A 16,892-nucleotide genomic window follows, 5' to 3' on the forward strand; every position below is an offset into this window, starting at 1 on the left:
AAATGCTCTCATCGAAATTAACACGATTACATAAAATATTTCCCAACGATATTAATTCTTCTCGTGATCAAACTATTAATCGAACATACTGTAAAAATCATACATCTTCGAAAAATATCCTCTTATCTCCTTATAACACAAAATTTCCTTCTTCAATAAAAATCATACCCGTCATACTCTCGTTCTGTGCCGCTATGTTTCCAATCATCTATAGAAAAATGACAGAAGTAAAACTACAGATATGTTTACTACTAAAACATATAAAGACAAGTGTCTTATAACCACACACATATGTATAACATATACAACAATGTATAGACATATCTTATATTGTCTACTTATTTCTAATTTCAACTTCCATATGGCTTATCACAATATTAAAAGTTTCTAGCACACCACGTGTTTCTTCACTAGAGCTAACATTAACTCTTTATCATTAGTTTTGCCTTTTTATTCGTTTGTTTCTCTCCATGATTAGAAGGTTGTGTTAAATGTTTATTAGGTAACTGAAAGGTTAATTGCATTCTCTGAAATAGCTCAGACTTTTAATCGTAATCTACTACATGATAAAATATTTTTGGGGTTAATATTTCTTGTATAGGGATCAGTATATCTCTACCATGTAATGTAAAGAACGAACTTTTCAGAGTAGACTCATTTTCATCACTTTTGTAATAAATGAACCAGCTCTTCCCCAGTTTTCTGATCTTTCTCACAGTATTGAGAGATCATGTTTAGTAAAGTTCTGTTGAATATTTCTACTAATACGGTAGCATCTGGATTAAAAGCAGTTGTTACAGCTTTCTGGACATCTAATAATTGATAAATGTAATTTTCTAACGTAGAAATGAAGTTACCATCTCTATCCGTTATTAAGTACTGGGTTACACCGTGTCTCGCTATTATGTTATTTACAAATGCTTCAGCAATCGTTTCCTCTTTTTGATCAGGCAGCAAGTTATTTATTAACTCATCTATATTTTGTTCACTAATCTGAAATCTAAATCATAAACTGTTGTTTTACACACTCACGTGACACTAACAGATGAATTTTAATATTTAATTGGAATTAAGCAGGATTGGTGAGAGTCGAAGCTTTTTTTGATAATACAGTTATTTTATAAGATACCATGGTATCTTGCCATTATTTTTATTTTAAGAAATTGAAGAAGTGGCGGTAAGACTAATTAAATTCACTGTTGGTGCTTTACCATCATCTACAGTCAGAAATCTTTATTAGATGTGATTTTATCATAATCTTAACATAAAATCTCAGACAAATATGCAAAAAATTTTTCTAAAACTCTTTGAATCACACTAGATGGCACTATATTCCAGACAATGTTTGACAGGAATTATTCATTTATCAAATGAAATCATGGTTTCAGAACATTAAAAAAAAACACAAAAACTTAAATTTATAGATTTCATTATATTCCAGTCAATGTTTGACAGGAATTATTCATTTATCAAATGAAATCATGGTTTCAGAACATTAAAAAAAACACAAAAACCTAAATTTATAGATTTCTCACATTTAGCAATTCCAGTCCAAACATAAAATATTACTGTTGATATATATTCGTCATTTCCTTTTCAATAATGAACTGAAACAGTGTTGCAGAACGAGCTCTACGGCTTTACTTTACGTTAACACTTCAATAAATCCTGCATGGTTACAGTTTTACTGTGATATAGTAAAACAGTATGACATGTTATTGTCCAGTTTAAAAAGATTCATCAAAACTGTTAAAAATCAAAGTGTATATATTAATACACTCGCTTCTGAGCTAATGAACCAATAAGAATAATAATTTGATAAAAAATTTAGGGATTAAAATAGCTAATTGAGAATAAGATTTCTACTTATTATAAGCCGTAATATAGACAATATGTTATAAGATTTATGTTATTTCTAAAGAAGATATCAAGCTAATAATGTACAAAACCCTCATTAAAATGTTTATAAAATGAAAACTGATAAACATTATAAAACACATTTATACTTGATGCTAGACATATGTTTTAAACTTATTACATTTTAACCTTTTCATTTTTATACATTTCCTTAGGGATTTTCAACAAATAAAACAAAATTCTATACTAGTGTAATAATACACTCTATATGTATGTAATATCTTTTGCTGACAACGTGTTTCCTTTAAAACCGGATTTTTTACGACAAACATAAATTGCAGAATACTCTTTACAAAATCCTTTCGATACAAAATAACTTGTAAACATTATAAATTAAATATATTACAGACATTATAATCAATAAAGAAAGTGTGACTAACCTTATAAGAAAAATAGAACATACCATACGAAGCACGTTCCAGTGAGTCGGACACAAGTCTGTAAAGTAAAGTATATATTTGCATTAATTTTAGATCTGTTTATACATTCGTAAACAGTTGTTGATTGATAAAATATGCGGATAGAGAAACGTATCTAATGAGAACATGAGTTGTTAATCATACATACTATACCAACTGTGAAACAATTGTTATTAAATAAGTATCTGACAATAAAAATTAGCGTTCGGAAAGCTTATTTATATACTGTTGTGTTTCTGTTTTTATTATAGTAAAGCCACATCGGTCTCTCTGCTGAGTCTTTCGAATATTCAGTTGTCTGTTCTGTAAAACATAGAATAATATGTCAATAAGAAATAATTATTTGACGCAACGTAGAACGTATAGTTTAAATAAAATGCTTAATTTTCACCTAAATAGCCTTAAATAAACTCAGTTATAAAGTTTCACATAATATAACGTAACTGTACCTGACCTAAACTCGTTTGGAGCGTGACAATGAAATAAATAATAATAATGTATAAAATAATAAACAAATTAAAGTTTTCACATACAATAATTCAAATTTTGAAAAAGAGAAATAACTTTGTATTTTAATTTTTGTCAAACTAGCGATATAAACACCAAAGGCTTATTCAGCATGATATCGGACTTTGAATGTACATCAGTATCAAAAAGAAAATTAAAACATTTGTATAAAGTTTAGAACGTTGATTTGTGGTTTAAATTATTTTATCAATACATCTGTAGAAGATAACCAATTATAAAGTACGACCTTTGTATAATTTAAAATCAGTAAGTAGTAATCTGGGTTATAACAGTTTCGTTACTCAGAGCTATGGCCTTCACTGCGATTGCGTCATTACAACACATTAAATAAATTCGTAAATTTGAATAACACTGTTAACATAACCAACTATCTTGCAGCTGATATCAACGTATTTCAATTTATTGCTGTCTAATGAAGATGAAGCCAGTGGTAAGTGTTTTACAGTTTATTTTGTGAATTAATTATCGGTTAAACTCTATCACAGCTCACCGGAGACAAATAGTTGTATTAGGCGCTTGGTATTATCCCAGTAAGAGAAGTGGCAGAATAATGTGAGATAAATAGAGCAAAATTAATTTCTGTTCGTAAGAGACCTGATCTCATTACATTGTTAGTGAAATATATATTGATAACGTAATTCTTAGAAAGGTATTTAAATTTATTTTAAAAGAATTCCAAACAAAATAGCACTTTGGCAAATGTTCTCATCATATAAAACAACCAACTGGAAGAATTATGTTGAATTTCTCACCAATCTTTTCGGGTGGTATCTGTCACAACACCAATAAAATAACGTTTATGTTTGCCAATCTAATCAATCATTATTAATATCTATTACAAAAAATATTAATGTAAGTTAAGCTAAACGATTTAGACTAAAGATCAATAATGCCATTTATTTTATACTTAATATGTTCTATCTAAGACTATTTCACAATAACATCTTAAAGCTATGAGGGGAAATGTTATACAATAAGCTAATTTACCTCGTACTATTTGTATGTGTTTGTGTATCAGTTTCTCTCTGTGAAGTAATTTTGGATCCACACAATTTCTTCCCAGTCGAAGCAAGTAGCTTGTTTTGTTTAATGGTCAGAGTTTCATAAAAATTTGAATTTTAATATTTATTTTTATTTCAGATTTTCATTGTGCTTTTGATTACTCCAGTTTACATTGTAACAAGTTACGCTATAAACGGAAATAACGAATTAACCCGAAACATCCATAAAGGTTATGGTGGTCATGGAGATATAGTGGGAGATAGGAGCGCTTATTACAGACACAGTGTATCTGGAGACTGCTTGTTCAAATCCCTTTCCTACAAAACATGCTTGCCCTACCATTGGTGAAAGTGTAGCTCAACAGTTTCAAAATTCGTAACTTGTATAATGTTTTATTTAATAATGCGAATATTATATCACATGACTTGAGAATGCATAGTCTGGTCTTTTAGTAACTATTCGTCACTGGTTTGTTATTTTTTGGAAGAAGCTGCTGTGTAAACTTTATTGTTTTTAAAAGTTTTGAATAATTAAAGAATTTGCTACAATGATTTTCTAAGTAATGTGTAATGTCTAAGGGTTTAAAATTTATACACATTAAGAAACGTATTGGGATTGATATGAAAAGAATAAGGGCCTCAGGTCATTTTGATTATTTAATGGAAAGCTACAGGGCTATATAAATTTTATTTATCTTACATACCCTACCCTTGATATTAGGGATTTAAGTCACTAAAGTCATCGATAAGTCGTTGGGAGAAGATAGAAGACTACTGTGTTTGTGCAGCGTAAGTGATCTTCAGTTTTATTAAAGGGTAAGAATGGAACATTTGAACTCCTTCTTTGGAATTAGCTGTAAAAAATAGGAAGAGATACATAATTGGAAAAGCGTGTGTGATATATTTTTCGTTACAAAATATCCCACTGGTATATATATATACGTCTGTTGTAGAACATTTAATAAAAATTAAACTTATATAAATGGAAAAATTATCTATTTAGATATATATATAAATGTACAGTGCATATTGAAACCATGTACAGTTGTCTTAAAATATAAATTTCGTCAGGTTAACAAAGAGAAACTATGCAACTCTTTGTAATCATGAAAATGACATAAGAAGGAGGAAACGTTGTTGTCTACTAGTAAAAGTTTTAATACCCATACTAAACGTCTTGAGATACATTGTTTTTCAATTTGGTTTCACTTCACCATGAATAAATTCCCCAATTCTTTAAAAATGATAAAAGATAGTTAAATAACTTTCTTATAAGAACATCGACAATTTTTTCCTTTTAATTCAACTTATATAAAACTTTATATATGTTTTTTTTACAGCTTCTTATGATGTTCATTATTGCCGATAGAAATGATGTTTTGAAATCTCACATTCATTGAATTAACAACACGTAGGTTATATAGTGCAAGAAAAATATATACTTGAAATTACTGTAAACTGAATTTTGATATAAATAAACTTTGTATTGAAACTTAGTTTGATTTTTTTTTCAAAATAGAAAACAGAGAACAATAAACCGTCGTTCCTACAGTTACAGCTAACGAATGAATTAAAGTTAAGGTTAAGGACATAATGTACTATAATTTGATCATTCTATGTGTTGATTTTGAAGGTATCACAAAACACACTCACAGTGTATCCTTTATTGATGCTGTGTTTACATCAGCCCATGTATATAATACATGTAAATCTCTGATTTATATGTAGGAATTATAAATTACATCTGATACTTTTTCTCATTTAGTTGGACATATAAAGTATGAACTCAACTTTCTGTCTGCAGCTACATACAATACTTGTACAAACTCAGATAATTCAGCCCCAATATTTCCAATTCTAAATGATAATTGTTTTTAGTTATTCTGAATTAAAAACTTGAAAACTAAAATTTTAGTTCCTGCTTTTTGAATTTCAGACAGTTTAATTTTGGTATGTGTCAAAGTGGTTGTAATGTTTACAAGTGCTTGGGACTATTTTTTAATTTCCTGATAATGTAATTCATGTGTCTTGTTTAATGATCGCATTATAGTTGCCTTTTCACCTATTAAATTAACCATTTCTATAGATACTTGTTTTTCTTGTCATATTTTCTGGTTTAATTCAAGTGAATCGTCTTTGGATGATTTTCCGAACAAAAATTTCAAAACATTTCCATCTAAGTCTATTAAAACAAGTTTCTGTGGAACCGATCCGAAATCGAAACGCTGTTTTAATATCGTGTAAACCTAATAACAAATCTTCTATTTCAACAAGATATCGTTCAGCCAGGGTTTGTAGTTCTTAATTAATTCTTCCTGTAAGATCTATACCGAATGTAAGATCGCTGTTCTCTGATTTGTAATATGAAATAACGTTACACTTTCCGAGCCATTGTCATCGCACGAACAGGACTACTGACGTAAAAAGATTTCTCGAACAATATTAGTACTTCTCCAATTCAAACTATTCATCGAACATACTGTGGAAACGGTTTATTTTCAAGAATTATCCACTTATCTCCTGATAATACAAAAGCTTCGTGTTTAATAAAAATCATATCATTCTTAGTTTTCACCGGTACAATTCTCACGTTCTCTGCCGCCATATTTCCTATCATCCATAGAATAATGATAGTATTAAAACTGCAGAATGTCTACAATTAAAACATATAAAGACAAGTGTCTTATAATCACACATACATATATATAACATATACAACAATGTTTATACACAGCCTATATTGTCTATTTAATTCTAATTTCGACTTCGCGTTTAGCTTAACATATTGTGAAAAGCATTTCTTCACTGGAGCTAATATTAACTCTACAAAAGTCATTTTTGGGTCTACGTACATCAACAACTCATTGACGAAAATTTCACACGCCATTTTGTAGGGGGTAAGGATTTAACAGATAATTAAGTTATAGAATAAACTGTAGAACACTTTTCACTGCCCTCATGTTCATTAGATTGCGTTAAGGTAAAAGTCGTTGATATCTGCTGTAAGTTAGTTGATTATGTTAAAAGTGTTCTTCATGTTTACGTATTTAGATTGTGGAGTGATATGACGCAATTATTCTTAAGGTCATAGCTGTGAGTAACGAAACTGCTATGATGTAACTTTCTACTCATTGGTTTTAATCAAACAAAAGTTGTACTCAATATTTTGCTTTTTCTTCAGATGTATTTACAAAGGTATATTAACCAACGCCATAAATTTTATAGTAATGTTTTTCGTTTGATTTTGATACTGATGTACTTTCATAGTCCGACATCCTGACAAATAATGTTTATGGTATTTATATCGTCAGTTCGTCCAAAAGTAGATTACATAATTATTTGTTACCCTCCATTACAATCTGAATTATTTTATGTGCAAAATTTATTTTTTTATCAATTTATTATTATTAATTTTTCTATCATACTAAAACTTTCCTTTTGTGTTTAGGTTAGATACAGTTACGTCATGTTATGTGAGTTTAGTTTAGGCTACTTTTCAATGACAGGAACTTATTTTATAACAACGTTTTTCCAGTTGGTGTATCATGTGTGATTAACAACTCGAATTCACATTAAATAATCATTTTTATGCACGTTATAGTTTCAATTAACAGCTGTTTAAGGTTATATAAACATAACTGGAATCATTGCAAATGTTTAATACACAATTTTGTTTCCAAGTCATTTGTACATTCTTCATAAAGTATATTTTGTTGTTCTTTAAAGGTTAGTTTCACTAACTTATTGATTATAATGTCAGTAATATATATGATTTATAATATCTATAATGTATATTGTAGCAAATGTCTTACGTAAATAGTATTCTGCAAACTGTGTTTATCGTTTATAAACTGGTCTGAAAAGAAACCGTTGTCAACAATGGATGTTTCATGTATATAGAATTATTAGCTTGATATCTTGGTTTGTAAATTACAAAGATCTTATGTGATATTTTCAATATTACGGTTGATAATAAGTGGTAATCTTATTTTTAATTAGCTACATTAATCACTGGATTAATTATCAAATTCTGATCCACATTAAATGATAAGATCAAAATTAAGAATAAAATTGTTTGATTCATATCCGCAGACTTAGAAATAAATATTTATTTTTTTCTATAACGTAGAAATTGTTTAAAAAACAGGAAGAAAAGAAATTCTTCGTTAGATCAAATTATTATTTCGTTTATCACGATGAACACTTTTATTATTATGTTTTTCAAGAGAAATATAAATAAACTAAAGAAAAGAGAAGAACATTGATGAAAAACGAATATGAATTATCATTCATCTTGATTTGTTTATGTGAAATATTCGTATTTTATTATTAAAACTTCGTATTGTGGCCAATCTTTTATTTATCAACCAGGATATTGTAGAGCCATTGTTCTTTTTTCAATGATGAATACGTACGTTCCTGTCCCATTCACACAAAAAAACATGAATTCAGGTTAGTTTGGGTTATTTTATGTTAGCTTAAACTTTTATGTTCTGTTGCTTAGTTCTTACTTGAAATATAAAAACTCTTTATAACTTGATTTCCAACCTTAAAACATACAAAGAACGTTTAAGTATCCACAATATAGCTAATGATGGTATGTGCAGTTGACCTTATTAAAAAGAAGTTCAAGATTTTCGTACGAACCTAATGAGCAATAGGAAGATGTTATTTTTGTGCAGAATACCTTTCAAACTTGTTTTGGAGAAATCAATGAACAATCACCACTCACTCTGCTCATATACTGCAGCTTCTAGTGTTGGTATTAATTGTGCAATATTATTACAATAAACCAGTGAACCTTCATGCAAAGAAAGTATAAAATGTTTCTCATTATTTCTGTACCAGTAATGTGATGTCTCAAGAGAAAGTAAGCTCTTAGTCTGAAACCTATAACCCATAATCCCTGGATAATCTTTTAATAGGCTCTAATCTATCATCAAATCAATAAGTTCATCTTTTGTGAAAAGCTGTTGTTTCCCAGATGTTTTATGTTGAAGCCACTCCCTATTATCATTTCTATTGACAATCAGAAATTTACTATAAATATGTATATTTTTGGTTATTTACACGACCTGTTGCTGCCATAAAGAATAACAAATAATACTGAATAGAAAAAAAAGTATCATAAGGGACGCAAAATCAAATACTATCCAGAAATGACATGTCAGGCGCCTGTTAACCGTTTATATACTAGCGATATATTTCTCATGGGTTCTATAACAATCGATAGAGTTCTCACTATGTAAAAATCTACAGCCAGTTGTTGTCAACATTTTACGCATTGCAAAATGTGACCAGATCTCAATAAAAAGATTCACTTATGTAAAAGTACATGTAACATTTTTCTAGAAGTCTGAAAGTGATGAATAAGAATGGTTATCATTTCTGGATTCAGCGAACAGAATTACTGTATAACTTTTGAAAATTTTAAGACAAAAAACCATCGCGGTTTTCTATTATTCACTAATAGTTAAGAAAGAAACTTATTATGCTATTGTAATAATAAATTATGTAAAGAAAATGCAGCATGAAGTGATTTTAGTTCCTCGGGATGGAACACAATACATGTTTACCCAATATACCAGTTCATTATACTTTGTTGTTTATCATCTTATTATTAGTCAGTTATAAACTGAAACTACAAACTAGTTTAGTTAAATTTTTATTCATCACACAACTTCATTGTGTCGCTTTTAGTTGTGTATTTATATTGATTCCTTAATCTTATAAATAGGGTTTTCATATTGCGATAGAAACTTATGCATTTTGTTTCAGAAAGTTTATTCTAAATAATTATCTATTCCACACGTCGTGTGAAAGTGAATTTCTTCATGACAACAGAACAATACAAAATGTAGTTTATTTTTTTCATAATATATCACAAATAACAACCTTTTTAATGTACTTTCTATAAACTCTTGAGTATGCTTGTGGTGGCTCATACTTGCATTACATTAATTTAACAGTGACATTAATTTAGAAAAACACCAATGTAAAAGGGAAGACCACTCTAAAATATAACAAAAAAGGTAGAATGGAAAGTTAGACCTAACGAAAATTAAACACATTGAGACTTGTTATGTTCTAATCGTGTGTGTATGTAAGTTTGTGTGAAACATTGCCATCGTTTTAAAATATAAAAAAATCACTCTTGATGTGTAGGCGTTGCAAACTGATATTTTCCCTTATAAACTTACCAGAAAGTATATCAGGCCTAAACGTCACAGATTAATTATTTAATTTTCCTTTTAATTAAGAGAAAATAAATATGTAACGTCACCATAAGGTTTTTAGGTTTAGAAGTTTCATCAGAACGAATTTTAATTCAGTTGTGAAGAACGTTAAAGCTGAATAAAGAGTTTAACGTTTTAGACTTGGTAAAATAATCCAGGATTCAGTTGGTATCTTTTTATAAATTAAAATAGCGTAAAATGTATTCTTCAAACGTTAAATGCTGAAAAATATGGCAATATGACATCATTTCCTCGCTACCCAGAATTGGTAAAAAAAAACAAGAAAGAAAAAGCCATCATTTTATACATCGATACAATCATTCCTTAAAACCGACTTTAAAGTTTTTCTCTCCAACCCGCCCACCCTATACACCTGTAAAATAACTATTTCTATATATACTTGTCTTTGATGTTATATTTTCTGGTTTACTTCACATAAATCGTCTGTCGTTGCTTTTCCGAACAATAATTTCAAAGCATTTCGACCAGCGTCTATTAAACCACGTTTTTTGGGAAGTCCGATCATAAATCGGAAAGATATCTTTAATATCCTTTAAATCTAATAACAAATCTTCAATCTTAAGAAGATATCGTTTATCTTAGGTATTATAGTTCTTAATTACTATTTCCTGTAAGATCGTTACTAAACATAAGATAGCTGTTCCCTGATTTCTCACTAGAAATTACGTCATGTTTCCCGAACGATTGTCATCGAAACTAACGCGACGACTTACGTAAAAAGATTTCTTGTACGATATTAGTTCTTCTCGCATTCAAACTATTAATCAAACGGACATTATAAGTAAGATATAAATAGATAAAGTAATTCTTAAAAAGGTACTTTTATAGTATAAAAGAATTCCCAGTAAAACAGTACTTTGACAAATGTTCCCTTCATATGAAACAACAAACAGGAGGAATTATGTCGAATTTCCCACCATGCTCTTCGTATGGTATCTGTCACAACATCAGCAAAATAACGTTTATGTTGACTAGATTTAGTATATTATTCAATCTTTTGTAATTTCAAGTACAATTATTTATACAAGTTAGGCTAAACGATTTATGCCATTTGTTTTATAGTAATCTATTCTGCGTAAGAACATTTTACAATAAAATCTTAAAGCTTTATGGGGAGATTGTTATACGATAGGCTAAGTTACATTGTACGAATTTGTGTTTGTGTATCTGTTTGTGTCTGTAAAATAACTATGGATCTACACAACTTCCTCACAGACCAAGCGAGGAGCTTGTTTGTTTTTTATTGGTCATAGTTTCATAAGGGAAATGATTTTTGCTGTTTATTTTTTCAGGTTTTCTTTCTACTTTTGATTATTATCGTCCACACTGTCAGAAGTGACGTCAGAAACGAAATAACCGAAAACATTTACAATGGTTATGATGGTCATAAAGATATAAGGGGAAATAGAAGCGCTGTTGACAGAGATATGAATAAAAGTGGTTTTACCGATAAACCAGGATTCGTAATTAATAGTTGAAATGGAAAATACAAGAATATGTTTGAAAAAGACCCAAACTTTGGCTTGGGTTTTGACAGTGGCCTTAACAAAAGAGATGGGTTGGGAAGAGAAACACGAACAGCAAGACAATGAGAAATCGATTTCGGAACTGATCGAAGAGGAAGAAGATTGGATAGTGAAATAAGAAAAAACGAAAGTTTTTATTTGGATGCATAATATCACACTGCTGGATGATAATTGGTAAGAGCTAAATTAATTTCGATGCTGAAGTTAATATAAATAAGTGAGTATCTCAAAATATAAATACGAAATCGTTTCGAATAAATTTAATGAATTTAACCACTGACCATTAAACTCGACTTGTGAGTCTGTAGATCGCCTGTTCAAATTCATATCGTATCAAACGTGCTTGCACTCTCATTGGAAAGAGTGCAGCCCAAAATTATCAAAATTCTTGACTTATGTAATATTCTGCTCTTTTAATAACTGTCATACAATATCGTCAGTAGTTTGTTAATTTTTGGAAGAACCTGCTTTGTTAACTTTACTGTTTTTAAAAGTTTTGAATATTTTATAAAAATGCTGCTCCCTGAATGTTAAGAAAAGTAATTTGTTTTTTAAATAATGCATAATGTCTAAGAGCTTAAAATTTCTACACATTAAAAATTATTATTCTGAAATGAGAAACATGAGGGCCTTAGCTCAAGTTGTTTTCTTAAAGTAAAGCTACATATTGGGCTATGAGAAATTTGTAATCACATAGAACCACTCAAGTCATTGCTAATTCGTTGGGATATGAGAGAGAATTGTTGTATTTGTACTGAAAAGAAATTTTCAGTTTTATTAAAGGGTAAGATTGGAACATTTTAACTTCTACTTTACATGTAACTGAGAAGAAAGAGTTGGAGATTCATAAGTTGAATAACCTGTGTGATACGTTATATCTCACACAAGATCCCAGATATTTATATATAAGTCTGTTATATAAACATTTTATGTAAATTGAACATACATAAATTGAAAAATTACGTGTGTGTATATATACAGATTATTGAATAGTTCATATGAAACCAAATACAACTGTAACAAAATAATTTGTAGTATTTTTAAAACACAAACATCCTGCGATTAACAAAGGGAAAGTTTGCAGCTATGTGTTAACCTGAAGTTAAACTAAGATTGTGGAAACATTGTTCCCAACTCTATCTGAATAAAAGTTTTAATATCCATACCAAACGTCTTAAGACTAATTTTTATTTCAATAAAGTTTCTCGTGACTACGAATAAACTTCCCTTATCCTTTAAAAATCATTAAAGTTGTTACAATAACTTATGACAACATCGACAATTCTGTGGTTTTAATTCTATTGATATGAAAGTTCATACACGTTTTCTTTTTTCACTACTTTTTAGGATACGGATTATCGATAAAAGAAATGATATTCTGAAATCTTACCTTTATTCAAATAACACCAGAAGGTTATATAGTACAACAAAAATATATTCTTGAACTTATTGTAAACTGAATATTGAAATAAAAATTGCATTGAAATTTAGTTTGATTATTTTGTGGTTATAGAAAACACAAACGAATAAACTGAATCAAGTAAGAAATAAAGTTTGATTTACATTTAAAAGAAAACTTTCGTTAATCTGTCTCTCTGTGTGTTTCTCCTGTTCCAGGAACATTTTTCGATACATATATTGAAATGCTTGCTTAGGTTAGTTTATGTAGAACATATTTCGAGTGTTGACAATTCGAAGAAGAAATGTTCTAGAAGAAATATTACCACGTGGTGAAATGTTTGACTCTGAGATTTATCTTTTATCTGTACTCACATTTTTGTTATCGATATTTGATCTATAAGCCAACTGATAGCATCAACTAATTACAGACTAAACTAAACGAAAAACGAGCAGCGGAAACTTTTTCAATGTTTTATAAAATCATTGTTGTTATATAATCATCATTGTTTTATACACGTGTGAACTGATACTTCACTGTAACCTGTATAACATTTCTTATTATTAAGCAAAATATTACGAGGCTTCTAAAATATTTGTTTAAAAATTAATATTTCTCTGTTAGTGGCCTTGTCTACAACTGGGTTGTAAGGAATTATTATTTTGTTTCACGTTTTTTTTCATATAAACATTCACTAGTTTGTTGCAATAACATTCCTAAATGAACAAATAGCATTGCTAGGAACAAAGTATATGAACGGTATAAGTGCAATTATACATTAATTGTTCCAAAAGAAGTTTGAAAGGTGTTCTACACAATTATAACATATGTATCTGGTACAACTGGTTATTCGGTACCTTCGAAATTCTCGTAGAGTTGACAATCAAATTATACAAAGTTTTCATTTTTTTTTTGAACAGGCCAGCAAAGCACGTAATAAACACTGAATAAAGAAACAATGGCTTTATAGAGTCAACCGATACCAAGCTGATGTATTTAGAAAAGGAAAGACGACAACATGTAGTTTTGAAAATAAGAGACGAGTATTTCCAAAAAAAATTCTAAATGAATAAAGATATATATCCATTTGTTATCAATGTTATTCTCTTTTGATCAGTTGATATTTTTCTTTAGAAACATAATACTATAAAATATTCATTGTGATAAAGGAAATAATAAATTGAACTAAGTAAGAGTTTGTTTTGTTACCGATTTGTAAATAATTTTTACGTGATAGTAAAAAAAATGAATATTAATTTCGAAGTCTGCGTATCTTATGGAAAATCTACTTGTAAAAGCAAAATAACTTGTATGGAATTCAAGTTATTAGTTCAAGGTAATATTGTAAAAGATCTTAGGAACAAAATTCAAAACTCCTTATGCAATGATATTATTGGGTCACACTATCACGTGATAAATTTTGATAGGTAATTAACCAATTCTCCAAGTACTTTTATGGAATATGAAGTAAGATTAGATACAGTAAAAGCTCTCTTTCATAATACAGTTTTTATTAGATGTTAAGTTATCTAACAACCTATTTTTATGTTAACAAATGAAAGCAGCGGTTGTCAGTCTAAAAAAGTTCACAATGGATGCTCTACCACATATACAGTCAGAAACCATTATTAGATGTGATTTTATCATAAGTTTAATTTAAAATCTCATTAATCGACAGGCATGTACTGCTTGAGTAAAACTAGATGACGCCATATTCCAGAAAATGTTTGATAAGAAAATTGCATTTATCAAATGAAATCATAATTTCACATCATTTAAGAAAGACTATACTTAAATTTACATATTTCTCCTTTTTTGTCAATTCCAGTTGCAACATGAAATATTTTTATTGATATATTTTCGTCTTTTCCATTTCAATAGTTATTTGAAACAGTATGGAGGAACGAACTCACTGGCTTTACTTTATGTTAATATTTCCAGATTTTCTGCATTTCAAGAGTTTTATTGTGATATAGGAAAACAATATCACATTTATTGTCGAGTTTAATAAGATTCATCAAAACTGTTAAAATTAAAGCAGTTTGTTATATTCAGCAGCTTCTGATCTTATCAACCAATGGGGATCAGAATTTGATAATTAATTGAGTGATTAATATAGGTGATTGAGAATAAGATTTACACTTATTATCAGTCATAATGTTGACAATTTCCCTTATAATGTAGGTTGTTTCTAAACAAGATATCAAACTAATAGTGTTGAATAATCATGATAAAAAGTGAATTAAACGAAAAACTGATAAACATAATAAGATAGATTTACACACCACATGAGACATTAGTGTTAGATCTATTACATTGTAAACCGTTACATATTCTAAATAGTTCTTTAAAGATTTTGAACAAGTAAAAGTGTTCATCATAATAGTATTATAACCACTCTCTATTCATGTTTCTATATAGACAGTCTTATATACGTCAAACATAGTTTTCGGAATGCTATTTAAGTGAGCCATTTAATACAACATACATTATACATATTATAAATTAAATATATTATAGACATTATAATCAATAAAGTTACTGAGACTAACCTTAAAAAAAATTGAAATATATATTAGAAGTACGCACCTATGCTCAGAAACATAATAGTAAAGTATATCAAACACTTGAATTGATTTGAGATCTATTTATACATTCTCCAAGAGCTGTTAATTGAAAAAATAAAGTTGGTAAAGGAACTTATTTAATGAGAACATGAGTTGTTAAGCATACATGGAGTGCCAACTGAGAAAACATTGTTACGATACAAGTACCTGTCTGTAGAAAATAGCGTTCGGTAAGTTTATTTATATTCAGTTGTATGTGAGTTTTCACGATGGCAAAGCCACATCGAGCTATCTGTTCAGTTGTCTTTAATGTGAAACATAGAACATTAAGTAAATAAGAAATAATTATTGGACGCACCGTAGAGCTTGTTTTGTCTGCAAGACTAACTAACGTGTGTCTTAATTCATGTTTCTTATATAGTCGTACAATATCTCTGAACTTTCTGTACTGGGATAAAATGTATCTGAATATTCTTTACTGGTACAAAATCAATCCGTTTCTGTACTGCGGTGTACGGTGTCTATGCGCACTATAACGGCATATAATATGACTGGACTTTAATTTCCATACTGGGATAAAATGTATCGGAAATTATATTTAATGATACAGTCTCTCTGAACTTTTTTTAGTGCAAAAAATTAATTTATCGTTCTAAACTGTAACACAAAACGCTATAATTCTAAGATACTTTCTCTTCTTAAAGGGCAAGCAAAGAGCAACAATATTTAACTGAAACATTTATGATATAAATCCGTACTTGTAATAAACGTGAAATATTTTTCTAAAACTCTTGTGATGTAACAAAACATTTGCAATTAACATATGACAATTTACTAGAACACTTTTGAAATAAATATTATTTGCTTTTATATCTGATGAAACAAATTAATGTTTGTCATTGTTATTAAATACTTGCCTTGATTTTGGAAAATTCTTCGTAATTATGATTTTCTGTTATATTTCTGCTACACTTCCTGGCCCGCCATGGCCAAGCGCGTTAAGGTGTGTCGTGGGTTCGCATCCGCGTGTCGCTAAATATGCTAGCCCTCCCAGCCGTTAGGGCCTGATAACGTTACGGTCAATCCCACTATTTGTTGGTAAAAGAGTAGCCCAAGAGTTGTCGGTGGGTGGTGATGACTACCTGCCTTCCTTCTAGTCTTACACTGCTAAATTAGGGACGGCTAGCACAGATAGCTTTGTGCAAAATTCCAAAACAAACAAGCTGCACTTCCTTCTTGGCGTATTTACAATTGAAATATACATATAACGTAGTTCAT

The 16,892-nt window shown here is 29.3% G+C and overlaps 3 long non-coding RNA genes across 3 annotated transcripts in view; 2 read left to right on the forward strand and 1 right to left on the reverse strand.

The window, feature by feature from the left end:
* Nucleotides 1-16,597, reverse strand: part of LOC143254170 (uncharacterized) — a 101,562-nt gene extending 84,965 nt beyond the window's left edge. The window contains exon 1 of the long non-coding RNA XR_013030056.1: nt 16,532-16,597. This is a non-coding gene — a long non-coding RNA (uncharacterized LOC143254170). The remainder of the gene's footprint in view (nt 1-16,531) is intronic.
* LOC143254168 (uncharacterized) lies at nt 740-14,083 on the forward strand. The gene is made up of 3 exons (XR_013030053.1): nt 740-769; nt 11,415-11,822; nt 13,968-14,083. It is a non-coding gene; the product is annotated as an uncharacterized LOC143254168 (long non-coding RNA).
* Nucleotides 3,125-5,357, forward strand: LOC143254160 (uncharacterized). Its single transcript, XR_013030043.1, has 2 exons — nt 3,125-3,294; nt 4,005-5,357. It is a non-coding gene; the product is annotated as an uncharacterized LOC143254160 (long non-coding RNA).
* Nucleotides 16,598-16,892: the final 295 nt, after the last annotated feature.

Source organism: Tachypleus tridentatus, chromosome 6, assembly GCF_004210375.1.
Source record: "Tachypleus tridentatus isolate NWPU-2018 chromosome 6, ASM421037v1, whole genome shotgun sequence".
NCBI lineage: Eukaryota > Metazoa > Arthropoda > Merostomata > Xiphosura > Limulidae > Tachypleus > Tachypleus tridentatus.